The following is a 22057-nucleotide window of genomic DNA, read 5'->3' on the forward strand; positions in this document are numbered from 1 at the left end:
CTAAAGATGAGAACACTAAAACAAAGAAATGTATTCCAGGTCACATAATCCTAGTAAAACTAGGATTTGAATCTAGACTGAATCTTAATGACTGTTGTAGCACTTTGTAGGTAAAAGGCAGAACATAGGTCTATTTATGATATTCCAGACTTTGATTTTGATCCTGAAAGTAAGATAAAACCCGTTGAGATGTTGGCATTTTGGATAAATTCCTCTGGCATTTGTGGGGATGAATCTCCAAGAGAAGCAAGAAAGACAGCAGGGAGGCAGTTAGAAGGCTATAAAATACCACAGAAGACAAATTAGGATAGGATGAATTAGGGAGAGGACAATAGAGATGGAGAAAAGAAGACAGATTTCAAAGATGTTTTGCAGGCAAATTAGACCATCCTTTGTGATTAATCTGTTGGGGAGAGAAGTGAGTTATTAAAGAGGCCTCAGATTTTTGATTGATCAATTATATGGAAACTGAGACCCTTTCCTAAGATTGGTGACACTGAACAAGGACTAAGTGGGGGCAGTGACCACGAGTTTGATTTTCATTTTGTTGAATGCTTTCGAAACATGTATATGTTGAAACCAGAGCAAATGAGTATATAGATCTGAAACTCAGCGGAGATTACTGGGCTGTAGATAAACTATTTGTCAATAGTTGGCATTTGAAACTGTGGACATGAATGAGATTACCTAGGGAAATACATTAATGGATATGGATGAATGTAAATCAAATATTAACAGTAATTATTTCTCTGTTATTATAATTATAAGTATTCTATAGGCTTTTTTTTTCTTGACCTGTATTTTTAAATTTAATCAATGTGTATTGCTTTTTTGGAGCAAAATAGTAAATATTTTTTTCCTTTTGGAATTAAAATTTTAAGTTTTTTTGGAATAAATTAATTTGGAATTAAAATATTAAGTATTTTTCCCATCATGTTATCACATCCATTAATTCATATATTTACCTTTTTTTTTTTTGGTGAGAATATTTAAGTTGTACTCTCTTAACACATTTCAATTATACAATGCAATACAATCAACTATAATTACTGTGTTATACCTTAGATCCTCAGACCTTATTCACCTTATAACTGAAAATTTGTACCTTTTTATCAACTCTCTATTTCCCCCATCCTCTGGCCCCTGGCAAACACCATTCTATTTCTATGAAGTTGACTTTAATTTTTTTAATTTTTAATTTTTTAATTTCATATATAAGTGAGATTTTTATGTGATATTTGTCTTTCTCTGACTTATTTCATTTAGCATAATGCCTTCCATTTTCATCCATGTCACAAATTAAGATATTTTCTTCTTTTTAAATTCTGAATAATAGTGCATTATATATGTATGCCTCACTTTCCTTATCTATTTATCCATAGATGGGCACTTAGGTTGTTTTTATACCATTTTATAGTGACATGAGAGTACCGATATCTCTTAAAGACAATAATTTAGTTCATTTTGTTTACACATGCAGGAGTAGGATTGCTGGATCATATGGTAGTTCTATTTTTAATTTTTTGAGGAACCTCTATACTGTTTTCCATATTAGATGTACCAATTTAAATTCTTACCACTAATGTAAAATGTTTCCCTTTTCTACACATCCTCACCAGCATTTGTAATCTCCTATCTTTGATAATAGCTATTCTAACTGGTGTAAGAGAGATTGTGGTTTTGATTTGCATTTTCCCAATGATTAGTGTGTTGAGCATCTTTTTATGTGTCAATTGGCCATTTAAATATCTTCTTTGGAAAATCTCTCTCAGATACTTAGCCAATTTTTTATCTAGGTTATTTGTTTTTTGCTATTGAGCTCTGAGTTCTTTTATTTTATTTTATTTGTGTATATAACACCTTATTAGATATGTGCTTTGCAAATTTTCTCCCATCTCCATAGGAATAGAACATCATTTTCTACATAGTTTCCTAGTTCAGTCTAGTCCACTTCTTTATTTTTTTCTTTTGTTGCCTTTGCTTTTGGTGTCAACTCCAAAACTTCATTGCCAAGACCAATGTCAGGGGCTTTAACCCATCTAAGAGTTTTAGATTTTATGTCTTATGTTCAAGTGCTTAACCCATTTTGAGTTGCGTTTTGTGTATGGTGTAAGATAGGTGTCTAGGTTCATCATTTTACACCTGAATATCCAGTTTTTTAAACACCATTTGTTGAAGAGACTATCCTTTTCCAATTTTACATTCTTTGTTTTTTCGTTGAAAACTCATTGACCACATATGTATGGGTTTATTTCTGGGATCTCGATTCTCTTCCATTGATCTATGTGTCTGTTTTTATGTTAGTAACAAGCTATTTTGATTGCAATAGCTGTGTAATAAAGTTTAAAATCAGAAAATGTGATGCCACCAACTTTATTCTTCTTTTTCAAGAGTGCTGTGGGTATATTGGGTTTTATGTGATTCCACATGAATTTTAGGATTGTTTGTTCTATTTCTGTGTAAAATACTATTGGAATTTTCATAGAGATTTCATTGAATCTGTAGATTGCTATGGGCAGTATGAACCTTTTAGCAATATTTAGTCTTCTAATCCATGAAAATGAAATAACTTTCCATTTATTAGTGTCCTTCAATTTCTCTCATCAATCTTGTAATTATCAATGTGTAGATTTTTCACCCCCTTGGCTAAATTTATTCCAAGTATTTTATTATGTTTGATGGTATTGTAAAGGGATTTTTTTAAATTTCTGTTTTTGAGTTTATTGTTAGTATATAGAAATGCAACTGTTATGTATGTTGATTTTGTATCCTACAATGTTACTGAATTCTTTTATTTATTCTAACCATTTTTTTGATGGAGACTTTAGGGTTTTTATATATATTATCATGACATCTGCAGAGACAATATTACTTTTTTCTTTCTGATTAAAATACCTTTTTATTTTCTTGCCTAATTATTCTGGCTACTACTTCTAGTACTATGTTGAATAAAAATGGCATGAGTGGACATTCTTAATTGGGATCCTAGAATAAAAAGCTCATAGCTTTTACCATTGAATATGATCTTTGTGGTTGGTTTGTCATATATGGCCTTTTGTTGTTGTTGTTGTTAAGGTACATTCCTTCTACACTTTTTTTTAGTTTTTTTTTTTTTTATCTTGAAAGGGTGTTGAATTTTGTCTAAGGCTTTCAACATCTATTAAGATGATTATATGATTTTTATCCTTCATTTTGTTAATGTGGTGTATCACATTTATTGATTCTCATATATTGAGCCATACTTGTATCCTAGGAATCAGTCCTGTTTAATCATGGTGTATGATTTTTTTGTTGTTGTTGTTGTTGTTTTTTGTTTTGTTTTGTTTTGTTTTTTAATGCCTACACACCTGGTCTTCCTAGGTGGTCTCCCATCCAAGTACTAACCAGGCCCGACCCTGCTTAGCTTCCAAGATCAGAAGGGATTGGGCTTGTTCAAGGTGGTGTGGCTGTAGATTAATGTGTATGATTCTTTTAATGTTGAATTCTATTTGCTAACATTTTGTTGAGAATTCTTGATTCTATGTTCAGCAGGGAGCAGGGATATTGGCTTGGAGTTTTTGTTTGCTTGCTTGCTTTGTTTTTTCTTGGTATCTTTATCTGGCTTTGATGTCAGGGTAATACTGGCCCCATGAAATAAATTTGGAAATATCTCCCCTATTTTTAAGAAGTTTTAGAGTGATTTGTATTAATTCTTCTTTGAATGTTTGGTAGAATTAACCAGCAAAGCCCTCTGGTTCTGGACTTTTCATTGTTGGGAAGCTTTTGATTACTGATTTCATCTTTTTTTATTAATTGGTCTTTTCAGATTTTCTATTTCTTTATGATTCAATCTTGGTTGTTCATATGTTTCCTGGAATTTATACATTTTATCTAGGCAAATATATTTACCATAGGTAAATAAATGTTCACAATTGAGAAAAAGTTAAACTTGTAATGATAGAATAGGCATCTTCGTACATGTTGCAAAAGGAAGAGGCAAGACGTGAAAGATGGACCTAGTATTTCATTGCTGGATAGAGAGGATTTTCTCATCTCATTCTTTTATACTGCTTGATCCATTCAGTTGATGACCACTTTCTCTTATGCTCTCTGGTATAATCTCCATCAAAATTCTATTTGTCAAGTATTTCATTTGACAGCAATGTAAGCTATTGTCAGAAGTTGTCAACAAAGCTTAAATTCAATTTTACGTACTCTTCAACAAACAGTTAATATGCTAAATATCTTGCCACTTAGAATGTAGTCATTTGTCTGGTTTGTACATTTTGTTGTCATGATTCATTGAGCAAATTCTGGTAGGGGGTGAGCTAGACTCTCTAAGAATTACTTTCTATCACAGTACATTTATCATACCTCTTTGGTGCAGTCTAATAAGAAACTTAACTACTTAGCACTCTCTCTATTATATGCTTTATAAGCTATACATGTGAATATATGACACACTGTTTTGTTGAATCTGATAAATTTCTACAAAGATACTGTGAGAAAAATAAGTCAATAAAATCTGCTTCCATTCTGAATCAGAAAAGTTGCCACTTAGTCGTCATGTGGTACTATTCTATATTTTCATGAAAATCACTTGAGGCAAAGTAATTCATATATTTTTTAAAATTTAATACTTATAAATATACATTTGGTTATCCACATAGCAAAATCAAACTTAACTATCAACAAAATGTTTTAACTGTCATATTCAGTTTTGAAATAATATTTTTCAAATGACTTTACTGAGAACTTCTGTCTATAATAAAGTTTATTAAAATGCTCATTTTAGCTACTTATAACAATTGTCAATTTAGTTTTTTTGATAGAAATTAGAAGTACAATTCAATTAAATATCTGGAAGGAAGAGATTAATTTCAAAGCAAATATTTCTATTTAAAATTATTTATTTGGGTCTCAGACCTTTTATTTGTTGTTACCTTTTTATAATCAATTGTAATAGGTTAAGCTTTCTATATAACATGATGGATGTTTTCCTGTCTGAAGATCTGCAGATTTCAAGTAAATTAAAACAAGAAATTACCAAACTAAGTCACATGAACATTGACTGTAGACATCAAAGCACATTTCAAATAAATAAGTGGAAATTCCCCATAAATAGCCATGTTTCTAGGACATTCTTAATGTCTATGAATGCAAGCAGACCCTACATCTTGCATTATTATAACATCCAGACATTTTATGGGACAGATCTTCTCAAGATTTAATTTTAAATTATTGATTTGAGCTAAATCTGAAGTATGCATATGCTTCCTTTTCAAGTTTCTTAAAATGAAATGTTCTTAATAATATGAATTATGTGAATATGTAAGATTCTAGAGACAATGAAATAAAGAAATTATATTTTTTATTTCAGTAAAGACTATTTTTAGCAATAAATTATTTTTCACAGTAAGGTAAATTTTCAGAGTACACGAAATCATTCATCTTTCAGTATAGGAATATGCTGATTCTTACAGTTGGAATTCAGACTTTCTTTTTATCTCTTTATATTGTCAAATTTATTCAGATATAATTTACATGGAACATAATTCATTCTTTGTAGTGAACAGTTCTGAGTTTTGATGAACACATGTAGCTATATAACTACTAGCACAATTAAGATACAGAAGAATTCCCTAAAACTTTCCTTTGCCACTCTTTAGTCACCCTTTCTTGATGGGTACTGATAAAATTTTGTCTCTATGATTTTGCTCTTTCCAGATTGCCATATTAATTAAATCATATAATATACAGCCTTTGATAAATGGCTTCTTTAACTTAACATATTGCATTTGAAATTCATTTGTGCTGTTGTATGTTATCAGTTGTATATTTCTTTAACAGCCGAGTAATATCTCAATGGATATAACAGTTTCTTCAGCCATTTTATGATTTCTTTTTATGTTGTAGGTAGTATTCCTGCCATGAACACTAGCATTATCTTAGCACTTTGACTAGTTATTATTTTGTGTACTTTTACTTACTTATTTTTTAAGATTTTTTCTAATAAGCTCTCATGATTTTAGACTTTGGAAAGAGAGATTTTTAAAAATGCATTTTATATTAGTTGAAAATATTTACATTTTAGTAAGTATTGCACTTAATGAAAAATGAATCATATTTTTAAAAATTCTGTTAAAACCCCCAAGATATGGTAATAATTTATTTGTTACACTTTTTTGAGATGCTTTTTTTGATATAAAATTAATTGTGAAAATTTTGAAACTATAGACACATAAAAATTATCAGTAGGAAAATCTACAGAGCTCTAACTTTGCTTATAGTTCTCTGGAAAAGAAATACAATAGTATTTTTTCAATATGTAATGTCTGTGAACTCAGTCTCAAAGATTGAGAACCAGTGATACTCAACTTGGAAGTTTTAAAAGTTAAACCAAAGTTAGTTAATTTAGTTAACCAGCAAGTTGAGGCTATGAAGTGGATGAGAAAAAAAATTTCAATGTTTAGAACAAAGAAAATGAAAACTGTAATTATCATTTTAACTAGCCCATATCCTTCCAGGGAGGATACTACTTTTAGTAGTATGTATAAACTGTGTTTCAAGTAAAGTTAAAACTGAAAATTCAAAATTCTCTAGGAGAAAAAAAGTAGTATGGCTTTATACACTAAAAAATAAATTACATAAAATTACTAATCTAAGGTTATGAAGTATATAAAAATAGTTCTAAATGCAATAGTTTAAAACAAGAATGGGCATATTATTTTACCTTTATTCCATTCTATATGAAAATATTATACCATGCATTTTACTTATAAATGTGTATTTTATTTTATGGTATATATGTTTGCAATCTTTTTGTTGCTTTTGTGATATTTCTCACATTTTCACATGAAGTCTTTCGAGGACCTATTTTACACTATGATTTACATTAATATTTAAGTTTTTTGTACGTTATATCTACATTTAGAGTTTGAAGTGACGTTAGAAATCATCCTAGCCCCAGCACCTTATTTTTCTGAAGACATCCATCTCCTGAATGGTGAATGCATAGAAGAGTTTCAAAAGATACAAGGGTTCTATACCTTACTTCAGGAGAATTTCCTCTATTCTTCATTACATCACTAACATGCAGTGAATCTCATTAGAAATAACTTTCTATACCTTCTGTTTGGAACAAGCTCTAGCCTCAAAATCTTTATCTAAGAAGTAGAAATCAATGAATTAATCCAGTCTTGTAGTTCATTCTTTTCTGTAGCTCTCAGTGTTCCCTTCTCATATGCCCACAGCCATTAATTTAGATAAAGCCCACATTATCTCTTTAGACCAGTGGTCCTCAAACTGTGTTGGTTGAGAATCATGTGGAGAGTCAGTAATGCACATAGCAGTCTAGGCTGTCAAAGTAAACTAGGGCTTGGGCTAGTGTATTTTTACCAAATTCTCTGGGTGATTTTGATACCCACCAAAGTTTAAAATTCCTGGCCTAGAATCCTGCATGTGTATCCACAGAGGGCCCTTGCCTCCGACCTTTCTGATTCCACTCCAATCAAGACTAGATGCTTAAGCTGACATAAGACTTCTTAATGTCTAGTACCTTTTGTTGTTGTTTGTTCTAACTCTGTGTCATTGGCCTTCAATGAACTGAGTCACACTTGGCACATTAGCTTTCAAGAACTCTAGCCCAACCTTCTAGCCCAGTGCCCTTCGACTCCAGCACAACTAAACCTCCCTTTGGGAGGCAGTATTTTTTAATAGTGTGGTTTCTGCTCTTAGAGACTTGAATTTAACTCATAGTTACTTCTAATAGAACTAAAGCTCTTTCTGAGTTTTAAATGCAATACACACACACACACACACACACACACACACACACACACACACTGAACATAAGGAAAAGTCACTGATTAAATCTAGGGATGCCAATGTGACAGGGTAGTTCCCCAAAATGCCACATTGTCCCTTATCATTTAATTATTTTGCTTACTATATTTCAGCTGACCCTCTGAACTCGGCAGATTCTTCAGTATTCAGTTTTGGTTTCAGACTATCTGAAGCCTTCTGAGATTTCCTCAGTGTTATGTGCTTTCTTCCTTCTATGCACATGTGTGCAAATTGTCATGCAGCCACTGTTATGAAAGATGTTCTGCCATAAGTGAGTATCAGTGCACATTCTACATTATCCTCACTTGGGCAAGGGAACTAATTTGATTCCTTTCAAAATCACCGCACATGACAAGCTCCCTAAAAATGCATATTGAATGGAGTGAATATACTCATTTTGAGCTCTTAATCTGTACAGCATTAATATTTCCTAGTAATCATAATGGCAGCTGCTGTTTATTCAGTAGTTAATATGTACAGCCTTGCTGAGTATTTTATGCATACATTAGATGTCCTTAGAACCAGCACCCTGGGATGAAGGTTTGTTAATTCCGTTTCATATATGGGGCAATTTGAGACTCAGGAAAGTTAAATAACATAATGTGTTGCAATTGCTAGTAGGGACCAGAGCTGAGTCGTAGATATAAAAATCTTAGCAACTTTATTGGTCATGTCTATAATCAATCTTGGCTATATGACTTTAAAATTTTTTTTAAATGCAAGCAAATGAGTGATAACTGTCATATTTTAAAGGCTTACAATGACAGAATGTATTTTTCAGACAAAATCAAAGGAGATCTTTCAAACAACTTAGAGAATTTTAGTAATCATGTAGGTGTGTCTGTGTAGGGGTATGGGTGTGTTTATACATGTATGATGTTTGTTTACATGCGGTTCACTTGAAATTGATGGGAGCATTATCCTCTCTAATGATTGCTCCCATGTACTTTCTGAAAGGTAGTCTGGTTCCATATTTTAGGCACTTTTTGTTATTTAAAGAATCTATTTTTTTTTTTTTAAATAAGAGCTGGTTCCAGAATGTAGACTAAAGATGTAGCCCCATGTACGATTATTAGCTTTCTCTCCCAATCTTCCTGGTGGAAGCTAGACTTGATTCCATTGGTGTCTTTTGGGCCTGAGGTCTGTGATTTGCTCACCCTCTTCCTCTGTTCCCTGTTTTTCTTCCCGCTATTCTACTTTATAGGAAACATTCCAATGTGAGTTACCTCTGCGGGTACATTTGATAATCTTTAGGGACTTTGAGTCTTTCCTAAAGGGTTTTTTGGAATAGCAACTCAGTTTCTGCCAAGAGCCATCAATAACACAGATGGAAACTCCTGTCACAGGAGGGGACTCCTCCCTATTTGCTGTCCACTCGTGGGTATGCACAGTATGTGAATCCCAGCATAACTTTTACAGCATCCTCTGGTTCATGCAAAACTCACTTATCTTTGTCCCCTATCTCCCCCCACCCCACATATATCCCATCTCTGGGCACTTCTCTCTCTCCACCCTTCTTCTGCCTCAGCATTATGAGTGGTTTTCTAACAGAAAATTCCAAGATGCAAAAGGTAAAGTAGTCCTTCAATCAGTAGGAAGTTGAGTGAAGGGAGTGGGGGGAATGCTTTTAGGTCACCTCAACCTTAAAGAAAGGGGAAAAATTCTAATAAGTGAAAGGATGAAGGTGGAGAAATGACTGTTTTCTCTCAAATTTAGTTATCCCCTAGTTTTATTATCCAGATTAGTATTTATTATTTTTCCCCTTCAACACACAATAAAAAATACATTTTGCATCAGAGTCAAGTTCGCTCTCTCTCTTGCTCAAACACATACACCTGAAATAAAATTTAAAAAATACCACATGCCTTGCACTATAATTTTTAAAAATTTATCTGTTCAATTCTGTCAGTTTTCAAGACGCTTGTTTCATGACCACTAAACTATTAGATAACCTTTGGAGGGGTCATGTCTCACAGTTCATCGAACACTGCTATAAAAGGTAAAGACTAATAAACACGTTGGCCTTTCTCTCTCCAGTACAATGGATTTTCAGATCAATAGCTGGACTCCCCTAAAGTTGGCCCTGAAAATTTTAGAATCTTAATTCTCAACAGTGTTCTCTCCTGTAATCCCTGCACTACTGTGGAATATTTTGAGGCAAGAGTAATAGCAGTGTGTCATACCAACTGCTTATCATGTATGCTTTGAATAGAGGCTAGCTCTGTGTATGTGCATGCACTGATGTTAATTAGATCAATTTTAGTGATTTCACTAAATATGACAATAATACATGCTATTCTGAAATACATAAATAAAAAAAATTACCTGCTCTTTCTCATTTGTTCAGAGTAACAACTATTTCAGATTTCTCAGGACCTACACAGTACATATACACATTCATGCATCCTTATATTTTAGTAGTCTTTTCATTTCTGCCAGAGCTTTATTTATTCTAGAAGTTGATTATAATAGACAATATGACCTTGGCATGAAAATCAACTCTCGCTTGAAAATTTAAACTGATACCTCCCTATTGCCTTGAAGGGCAAATTTATGATCTCTCTAGGATGAGAACATGATCTTTATAAACTGTTAGCTTTTTTCCCAGCTTTTCTCTCATTTAACATGAAAATGCTTAGGTTTTTCTTTTTAACTTTTCTTAGCTTTTATTGTACTCTTGCTAATTTTATTCTCAGTATGACCTCTCAGATATCCACAGGGAAAGGCAAATTGCTCTAGAAAACCTCCACGCAAGGAAGTTCAGAAAACAGACTTCTCTTTGTAAAAATAATGTGGGCTAGAAATGGTTTAATGAGACTCAAAAATATCAGTACATACAAAGAAAACGAGAACGTAGAATTGATGATCTGGATGATAAAAAAATAAAAGCTTTGCCTTAATTATTTGTTATGTATTTGTCATCTGAGTTATTGGGGTGTAGGTCTCAGCTTTCCATATTACAAAAAGATAAGAGGATGTTATTTGTGATAACATCCACAAAGCCAAGTGTATGATGCCATTTCCTGAAGTGCCACAATTTATCCTAAAGTTGAAAATTTGAGGCTCTTACCCCAAGAAGTAAATTTTGTGGGAAGGTTCTATATTTGAAAGTCTGTCACATGAGCAATTTCTGAGGGAAATGTTTAAATTGCTCTCTAACTCTCAACTCTAGTTCCTTATCTCATAACCAACATTAAAGCTTTACTCTTGATTAAAGAGTACAGGAAAGAAACAATCAACCAAAACTAAATCCATATATATTCTCATACACATGCACACTCAAAGCTGTCTTAATGTTCATGATGATGATTATAACCATATATCAAATGTTTTTTGTGTATGTGCCTAACACTTGCTAAACATTGTTGTTAAGTTCTCAAAGCAAGGCTTTGAGGTAAATATTATCATTATTTTATACATTAAAAAAAGTTCAAGAAGTTTCTTATTGATCTAACATCATACTGGTAGAGCGTTTAACTCATGTCCTTAAGGATACGCTCTGAACATGATTGTCAGGCGTGTGTACTAGTGTAAACTTGCCCTTTGTTAGTTAGTGGTAGATTCACTTTCAGAAATCGAGTGGGCATCTAGTAGATGTCTTATGTATTAATAATAAATACCACAGTGGAGAGCAGTGGTTATTTGTTTGGTTTGTTTTGTTTTTTGTCTTCTCATTCTCATATTACATTTTTGAATTAGTAATAAGCTCCAAAAAATAAAATAAAAAAAATAAAGGATTCTCATTTTCTTTCTTTTTCTATGGCAGACATGACTAACTAATCATAGCAGTTTTTTTTCAGTGGAACAAAAGTGCTCAGCCAAATCTGTCACAAAGAGCACTCAAGCCCACATCACCAATCACTTGTTAATGGCAACAAAATTGAAACATTTTGCCATTCTGATCTTCTTCCATTCTCTGACTCTCCTACTCTGCTGATTAAAGACAATTTTGAATTTTTTAAATTAAATATATTGGAGTGACATTGGTTAATAAAATTATGTAGATTTTAAGTGTACAGTTCTGTAATATATCATCTGTGTATTGCATTGTGCGTTCACCACGGAGTCAGATCTCCTTCTATCACCATATATTTGACACCCTTTTTACCCTTTTTTACATCCTCTCCTCCTCACTTTTTCTTCTGGTAACCATTGAAAAAGTTGATAACAATATGATTTCACTCATATGTGGGACATAAAACTGAAAGCAAAAAAAAAAAAAAAAAACAGGACAAGCAAACAAAACTCAAAGACACAATTTTGAATTTTCAACTCAAATCAGTAACAGATATGTTGATATACAACAAACACGTATGCACTATGCAAAATAAGCTGATTAACTCATAGTATACTCTGTCATGGAGCTTAAGAAAACTGGCTTTCCCTGTTAATGAAAACAATTTTAACATCTTAATGTTATGGTGAGTCAGACATTTCAAGGAAGAACATTATATTTACACATTAGATTTTTAGAATGTAACATGAGCAATTTATGTTCAAGATAAGGATCCTAAAAATCATTGTTTTCCTTGCAGCCCCTTAATGTATAGCAAACTGCCAGATAATAATAACACTTTCTCGCATCCTACTTTGAAGCTCAGTTCTGTAATATGTGCACCCTATACATTGAAATTCAATTTCCACAAAAAATCTTGTAAAATGATGTCCTCTATAAATAGAAACAAAATAACTATGGTTTACTCTTCAGTAATTTACTCATCAGCAACACAGCTATTAACTGGCAGGTCCCACACTGAATACCAGGTCTGCCTGTCCATCTCCAAAGCTTGTGATACAACAGAGAATGAAATGATAGCAATTTTTTTTCCAGAAAAAATAAAAATAAGCAATGTTTCTGGTATTTCTGAGATTAGTTTTCACAAACTGCCTATTTAAACATTTTGTTAAACTTACATTGCTATATCTTTTTTCTTTACTCTGAAAGAACACAATCCATCTTATTTCAAACATCCTCAGAATCTTGCTTTGTACAGATTATTTATATAAAATAGCAATGAGTTTATACATAAAATATTTCATTAGGTATTGGAATTTGCAATAAATTAGTAATAGCACACTAATTTCCCTCCCTTTCCTACAGGCCTTGGAGATGTTTGTGCTGGGAATTCTATAAGCTGTGATATCATAATGAGAGAGATATGGAAGGAGGCCTGCTGTTGTCAATCAAGCCACTTTCTGTTATCTCTGAATTTTCATTAGATTTATTTTTGTTTCATATAATACAGAGACACCTTATACTTTGGAGTAGAACTGAATTGACTGAGGTTTAGTCTTAATCTATTAGTTGTTTAACTTTGGTCCAATCAGCTAATCCTTCTGTGCTTTATCTTGAAAATGGGGATGAATATAAGTCAGAGGGTTGCCATAAAGATTTTAATATACTCATGCTCAATTCCTTTAAAATCATTACTACTCATTGTTAATATCACAGGGACTACTTGAAGTAGACTATGTTTGCATATATAATTTTTAAATAGTTGTTTAAATAAGCCAAGCTATGGCTCCATGTATTGAAAACAAGCTCAAAGAGAAAATATTTAATAAAAAAGTGAATATTATTACTTATAATGTAAATCTTAATAGTATTTGGTGATATTTCTATCACCTCATAAACTTCCCTTATGTCTTAAATGAATTATAATGGTTGTATATACATAAATTTAAGTATATATTTGCATATGTGTTGCATGTACATAATGTTTCTTGTGTTTTACTAAGTACTTGGGCATTCATTTTGTCCTCTAGTACAGGTAAGAATCTTACCAAATTTAGCATTGGCGTAATATGGAAAATTACCTTGCCAGCAACCAATATTAGTTCCTTGGTACCAGATACATGACCGCTAAGGCAAAACAATTATTTTTATTTAATTAAAGCAACATCTCACATTTGGTACCAGCATGAGGACAATTATGCTGTGTACATTAACCCTAGTGACAGAACATCTCATTGACTAAACACATAAAGGCTAGAAGTTCTCTTAAAGTCTGAAAGTAAAACTATGCTATGTAAAAAAAATAATAATGATAAGGCTCAGCAAAAAATCTAAGTGGTTATCTATAGTTTTATTTCCTCACATTTTCACCTAGTTTTATATTATTTTTGTAAGAATTATAATTATAAAACTATACAACTAGTTATTTGATAAAGAGTTCTAATTTGATAGTAGGAAATAACAGTAGAAAATCTCATGATCTTTGATTGATTTAGTTAATGTTAGATATGAAAAACAATTTATGTAAACTAGGAAATCAACAAGTATTTGAGTTATCCAAATTTCTATCACAGTATCCTTTGGCTCAATGTGTTGATTTCTTTTTCTCTTCTTGCTATTTTTCTTTTAACTATTTGTGTCTTCAATCACTAGAGAAAACTTATGGGCAGTTAAAAGAAATATTAGGCAGCATTTTCAAACAATATCTATGCTTGATTGAAGGATTTATACAAAGCATAGTAAAACGTATTGGCTTAAATGGATATTCTATGGTTCTAAATAATATTAGGAGTTTGGTAGACTACTTATAGAATCAGTCTATCAATAATTTGAAGTCAAAAATTATTTTTATGTCATCTATTATCATTTAAGATCTAAGTATTCTTATGTGTTGGCTATTTACTAAACCAGAGAAATTACTTTAAGGTACTTTAAAATAAGAACCTAAATGCTCATCACAATAAGTAGATTAAAAAGAAATTTGACATTCAAAGAAAATTCTGTGACATTTACTTCTGTGTATATTAGTATCACATTTGAAAATAAAGTCCTGGCAGTCTATTAAAAATGTAAGTAACTACAGTATATATATAAATGTCCAATATGACATATTGGCTTTTTAAATTACTTCTACAACTGTTATAATTAAGCCATAGGCATAGCAAAATGTTTCACCAAGATGAAAGAAATATAAAAATGTTACTGGAGTTATAAAAATCACAATGAAGAAGTTATAAGTTAAAGCCAAAATAAATAACTTGAATAATTATAACAGAGCTTTGTCAGTGGTAAATTTTTTGGCCCAGTAATTTAAATATTTTTTTAATTCTTGAACATAATAGTTGTGAACACATTATAAAATGATAGTATGAGAGAGAATGCATCGTATTGATAAGCTGAAGGGATGAATGGTTTTATTCTGACAATACCATATACATTTTAATGGAGATAAAATAAATTAAAATTAAGTATTACTATGGATTACATATGTGCTACTTTCTCTAGTTCGTATCCCAAAACCGCCTCTCTATTTACTATTGCTTTAAGATTTTATTTCAGAGTTGTAAACAATCCATGATGCAATAAAATAGTTGACATATTAATACATGATAGGTTTTCTTTAAGTCAGTCATGCAAAGAATGATTCTTATGACCTCCTTATAAATATCTTAATGAGACCAACAATAAAATTGTAATATTAATTAACTGAATCTTATTATTTCAGATATAGCTTATGCATTGTTTTTAATTGAATTTTGTAATGTTAGTTTTTATTAGAAAAATATATTCATTGAAAGTAAAAGTTATGCTTATACGTATTGTGATAAAAATCTGGATATTAAGTACAGGAAATTGAAATGAAAGATGAGCACCTAAAGGAAACCACTTTGGGAATGGAGAGCTCCAATTCATTTACATTTAATGGCTTTCCAGTCCCACCTCTCACTGGATATTTTGTTGAGGTGAATAGTTGTGTGAGTCACTATTCCCAGTTATCCATAGAATTGGCAAGATTTGTTTTAATTCATTACATAGTTACAAAGCCTTTACTGTATGGCAGGTATTATGCTACATATTAGCTATATAAAGATAGTAAAGATTATTCACAACATAATTGGGGGCACAATTTGCTAAACAATTTACCAAAGTGTTGTGTGGACGGTTTTCAGTAGGGTTTTCCAGAATAGGTAACTCTTGGCCTGAGCTTTGAAAAAGTTGGTAGATTTTTCTGTATAGACTTTGCTAAGAGCAGTCTAAACTGGATGATCAATGTGAATAAATGTGTGGATCATAAGTAGACTAGCAGAAACAGGAGAAATGGCCAATAGTTAGGAGCCTATTCCAATAGTCTGGGTGAACCTGAAGAGAAATAGAACTGGAAGAGTAGCAAGGAGGGTCGAGAGATGACAGAAGAGGTGCTCCAGACAAGAAATAGAGTGAATCTGATGCTTGGGACACACACACACAGATGTTCCTGGTTGATGCATAAGTTGTTGGACCTGGATATGAACTCGTATTACTATAGTTGTACATATATTTATTACATTTATACTTATTTTATTTATTATACAATGCTATATAATCTGATGGCAAAATGATTATAACAATATCTAACATGCTTATATATTGTTGAGAAGACCACAAGTCTGCCTAAGAGCTTCCTCTGTGCCATGATATAAACTAAGCTAGATAGAGACTACTGAATGAGGGAGGCTGCCTTTGACCTCTGTGCAAGTGAAGGAACGGGTGAGAAAGGAACAGTAGAAAACCTGCTATTGCCAAAGTCCAAAGCCAGTTGTACCAAACAGCTTTATCTGTAAATAAAGCACATATTTTAATTTGAAAATGGTAAAATGAGGAAAAATGTACAGATTTGTCATTATTGTAGGAATGAATGAATAGCATTAAGAAAAGGAGTTATTGAGAATTGCCCCAGTTTTTTTTTTTTTGTTGTTGTTAATTTAAATCATTGGTAGATTGTAATACTGTGAACAGGATAAAGAATGGAAGAGGAAAATGGAGAGAAGGAGGGGGACAATTTCAGATAATGTCTAGTTTTATTTTTGACTGTTTGATAGTGAAGTATCTGTATTCCCTCACCGAAGAGCTAATATTTTGTTCTGAAGTCAACCAAGACATGTAAAGTAGGTATATAATTTTGAGAGTCATCAAGGTATAGGAGGCAGTTATATTCATGGGATGTCCAAGAATTTTTCCTGACATATTATATGTTAGAACCTTGAATATTGAATGTAGAAAGCAAATAGATGATGTCAGGTAATTCATGAGCATTATCTCAGAGAACCAGAAGACATTAATTGAACTAAATGAGGTTGATTGGCAAATAAAAGGAGCCAGAGAAGAAAAGGTGGGAAGGAATTTAAAAAGATTCCATGATGTAAACAACACATGAGATATGAATAGAATGAGAGCTGAAAAGAGGGGATTGACTTACCCGCCCCCCCCCCAAAGCCAATGGTGTCTTAGAGTGGTGGGAAAAAAAATCAGATTGCAAGAGGTTAGAGAATGTATGAGGAAAGAATAAAGAAAGAGAATAAACTACCAGAAGTTTATTCTTTCTAGAAGGTTAGTTATGAAGGAAAGGGAAGACAGTGTTTGAGAAGAAAACTGAGTTCATGTAATGTTTGCATGCAAAGACAATAAACTGAGATGCTGTATTGCTTCCCCCTCCTCCCCGCCTGCCCCCTGGGCACATCTTACTAACTAAGGGGTGTTCTTTAGTCACCTTCTATGCCTCAGCAGTCAGTTTAGGTTGCCTCCAAGAAAGGAATTATATGGCAAATTGTTTTGGATACCACATGTCCTATTGTCAGGATCATTTGTTTCAGTTTAGAGGTTTGTGATGATGTTTTATGTCAACGACTGGGACAAAGGCACCAAATATGTAAACGTGCCTCCCCTAAAGTACTGATGTCTGCTGTGTGAGAAATGCCATTTTTGCAAGGAGGGATTTCTGTATAATCTCACTTCAGGCACTATTCAGATTTGCCTTATCCTTTCAGTGTCTGATAGATATTTCTGTAAAACAGCTCTTAGTTTTTATATGCTCTTTTATGCTTTAATGCAATTCCTCTTTCCAGGACTCAGGTATGAGTCCCAGAAGAGAAGAGCTATATTAAGTGCTAGACCATGAACTGTGGTCCAATTATTCTTCCAGTCAGACCTGGCTCATGGCATTTAACTATATTTATATCTTTTTACCCTCTTTTCCTTAGGATGAGAGTTATCATTAGAGGCTTCTCTGATTGCACTTGAAAATGTCTCCTTTGTGGGTCAATCCCATTTGTTCATCACAAATAGGCGGGCATGAGTGAATTACAGTGTATACAGATTAGGCTGCCAAATGGGATAAACTGCTACATTAGTTATTACAGAGGGAGTAGTGAAGTGGGTAGAGTTCAAGTTACTGTTACTCTTGTTTCACAATGGATAAAGATGGGGGAAGTAGAGTAAGAAGGGAACAAAATCCTAATAATAATGAAAAGGAAGAATGGTACTACTACCATGAATATCTAAAAAATAAAAGCATACATAATTTTCTTTGTGCTAAAAGAAAATAAGTCGACAATATGAAGGATATTAATACTGCAAGGCACAAGTCTACAAATCATACTTCTGTTCCTGTACCATGATTTAGGAAGATTAAATCAGAAGCCCAACAGAAAATCATGATAGTAGTTTGGGTGACGTTGGAATGGGGGTACATTAAAAGAGGTATATAGATAAATTTTGCTATACGTGATCATTACAAAAAAAAGACAATTTGAAAATGGAAATTGTTCGAAATCACACTGAAGTTTTAGTAGTGTATTTTGTTTCTAATTGAGCAACAAATTTTGGTACTTCATATGCCAAAGATTAAACCTAGTTGTCCATAAACTCATTTTTTTTCAGAGAATAGATCGCTTTTCACCATTTAATATGTAAAATAAATGTCACTACAGTGATATACAAATGAATCTGAAATGTTTTTTTTCTATTTAACTAATATCTTGATATAATACACACTAAATGCTAAGAAATAAATTATAGGGGGATGTTTCAATTAGATTACATCTATATAAAGTGATTGCAAAAGACCTTGTAAAATGTGACATTTTTGCTAGGCCTTAATCATAGGTGGCACTTAGAAAAGTGAGGTGCTGTTGTGGGATTTGGTTCATTCCAAGTAGTGGGAACTACATAGGCAAAGTGACAGAAGTTAGGAGTGAGTATAAAAAGCGTGGCTTATTTTCAGTGGGTCAATTGTTTTATGAGACAAAGTTAAGAGGAGTGAGGTTGAAAGTGTGTGTGTTTGAGGCCAAGTAATTGCAAACCATACTAATGAGTTTGAGTTTTATCCTAAAGAATTTCTTTGTGTATTTTTAAGCCAAGCTGTTACATAGTCTATTCAGGAGCTTTAAATAAAAGGAAGTTACTGCAGACATCAAGAGTTTTGAGGTTTGTATATTTTTAAAATTACTTTTACAGAAGAAGAATTTAATTAATCACAGCAAAAGGAACCTTGCCTTTCTTCTTTAAGGAGCTGCCTAGTGGAAGTGAAAGAGGTCAGCCCGGTTCCAAGAGAGGAATGACAAATCTCTAAATCAGGAAAGCTGTTGCAGTAAAAGAATAGCTTCGTAAAAATGATCAAACATTCCTGAATGATGGTGAACATAGGTACTGTGTGTTACTATAATTATGTTGTATCTATTACATTTTTGCAATGAGTGAGTTACTAGATGGTAAAGGATTTTGTTCAGTAAACTGATCACACACTGAAAGAATGATAGAAGTGTGGTGCTTTTGGCTTTTGAATTTACTAGTTCGGTATTCCCCAGAGGTATTAGATTTTTTTTTTCCTGCTCACTGTCCTTCTACGGGATAATTGCTTATGTTAGAGTATATCACATAACCCAGATCTTCTACTTACACACCTTCCTTGCAAGGTCTGATCCTACAGGCAATGTTAATTGTTTAATTCTTTTGTAAAATAGATATATACTGAGAGAATGGTGTGGCAAACCTATTGCCCAAGATCAATGGATCCACCTTGTGGTCACTGATGAGGCAGCTTATCTACCATGATCCTGTCTTTTGAGGCGGAGGTTAAAACTGAAAGTTTGTATCAAGGAAGGAAAGTCACTGATGGACACAGTGGCCATGTGCAAGATGTGTGAGCAGAAGGGTTTAGAGAAAAGGAAGAAGAATGGAACAGAGATGTGTGGTGGTCCTGTAGGGAGTAAGAAATCAAAGACTGGGAGGAGTAGGGGAAATTGTGAGGCCATGGGGTGTGGCAATGATAGCTGCAATTCTCAGGACATTTGTTTCATGCACTTTCCTTAGGTTCCTGAAGTTTCTTAGAAAAAAAGAGTAATGTTGCTATGGATACCAACCTCTTATAGTGTATATTCCAAAATCGTATTTGACAGATAATTATTGGCAACTAAGAAAATCTTTACTTCAAAAAAAAGTACTCTGTGGTATTCAGGTTCCGACACCGAACTCACAGTCATCTCTTATAACTTACTTTTAGAATTATGTTAATGAACAGTAATAACTTGCTATTTCAAACATAGTTTCTATGGGGAAATGTGTAATAAACTCCATTGAAATGCCAACATACTTTTTGTTTAAGTCGTGACAGGCTTATGTGCTATTGGGCAGTGTTCCACAAGCTGGGGCTCCCATTCGGCAGCAGTGAACCAGAGAATGGAAGTGAGAGTCAAGGGTCTGGTATGAAAAAGTGTTTCATGGCTTTCTTCCTCAGCAGCTTTGGAGGGAATGTCACTGCACTTATTGTAGGAAATAGAAATAGTAGCAAGCACAGTAGCTATCCAGGGCAGGGCTGTGTACTTTGGGAACTGCAGTGCTTGCATCTCCTCCTTTATCTTGATGGGAATCCACAACTATTTGAAACACTTTTCCCTCATTTCCAACAGCTTCACTAAGAAAAGACCCACAGCTTTCCCTAAGAAAAGTTTTGAGAATTAAGTGTGATTGGCCTAATTTTATTAATGATGGTTTTAAGGCATATTGAGATTGAGGTTGTCACTGCTAAACACAACACCTCTCTTCTTTAAACATCATTCTTCACACACATACTCACATCTCACTCTTCTGCTACCTTTTTAGCTGTCTCTAGTGTCTCTGTTGATCTATAAATTCAGTCACTAGGGAAGAGTGAGCTTAATGTAATCCTCTTATAAGAAAGCATTTGCTTGAACCCCAAATCCCCAATTCTTAGATTTAAGTCTCCAATAAATATCTATGGTGGCTAATTGAAGTGCAAAGTGTAATAGAAAAAAAAAATGAGAAGGGAGGTGAGATATCTGAAAAAATGGCAGCATAAGTATTTCTAGTGCTCACCTGCCTCCACAACAAATAAACAAAGAAACATAAAAATACTTTTACAAGAGCTAAAGATTCCAGGTGAGGGATTCTGGAGAAAGCACAGAAATTTAAAAAGATGCACTGAGGCAGATAGGAAAGATAGATTCACGTTAACCCCATGATCTCTCACCCAAATCCAGGTAGCCCAGCATGGAGATACCTTCCCTATGGGAGAAAGAATAGAGTGCCCATCTTTATTGTAAACCCCAAACCTGGCCCACCCCAGCAACAGACAAATTCTTGAGGCTTTAGGTGGCTTCCTACAGCCTCCCACAAACCCAGAGTCCTTGGCTCACCCAGGTACCTGCTAGCTTCAGTGGCCCCAGGAAGCTCCCATGGCCCCACTTGACTCCTATGGCACCAGGCTTTCAGTGGACTCCTGAAAATCCAGGCTATTAGCACATCCCAGCAGTGGCCAGCACCCACAGCCCCAGGTGGCTTCTGTGGCCACAGACTCCCAGTCATCCCCCATGAACCCAGGCTCCCAGGCCGGTCCAGCACCATGCCAAGTACCACAGACCCAGACTTTTGACTTATCCCAGCACCAACCCAGCTCCTGCAGCACAGGCCCCCAACCCACCCAGAAAGAGGTCAGCCCTCATTGTTCTAGACTCCAGATAGGCTCCCACAAACACAGGCTCCTGGCCCCTCTCAGTGCCAGACCAGCTCCCAGGTTCAAGCCTCAAGGCCAGTTCCACATACCCAGGCTCCCAGCTTGCCACTGAACCAAACTGACTCCTGCAAAATGCACCATCGGGACAGGCCCCCAGAACTCAATTTATAGGCTTATTCCCATGACTCTAGGCTCTAGACTTACCCTTGGGCCAGATCCGCTCCCTCTGCCCCAGCCTCCAGGCTGGTTCCCATAAAACCAGCCTCCCAGTCTATCCTACTACCAGACTGGTTCCTGCTGACCCAGGCACCAGACCTGCCTGCCCAAGGACTCCGGTACCAAGCCCACCCACAGACACCATCAGACGACCTACTGATAGTCTGTAGGTGGGCTGACTCTGAAGAGATTTACTTGCTGAAGCCAGTCTTCAAACACTGGAAGAGATACTTCGTCAAATGCACAAACACCAATAAAAGACCACAAATATTATG

General features: G+C 33.9%; 1 protein-coding gene and 1 pseudogene across 4 annotated transcripts in view; one reads left to right on the plus strand and one right to left on the minus strand.

The window, feature by feature from the left end:
- DPP10 (dipeptidyl peptidase like 10) overlaps positions 1–22057 on the plus strand; it is a 1197668-nt gene that overhangs the window by 678408 nt on the left and 497203 nt on the right. The gene's annotated exons all lie outside the window — the stretch shown is intronic.
- On the minus strand, positions 3337–3454 carry LOC118614542 (annotated as a pseudogene).

The sequence above is a fragment of the Rousettus aegyptiacus genome, unplaced genomic scaffold (assembly GCF_014176215.1).
Source record: "Rousettus aegyptiacus isolate mRouAeg1 unplaced genomic scaffold, mRouAeg1.p scaffold_m13_p_2, whole genome shotgun sequence".
NCBI lineage: Eukaryota > Metazoa > Chordata > Mammalia > Chiroptera > Pteropodidae > Rousettus > Rousettus aegyptiacus.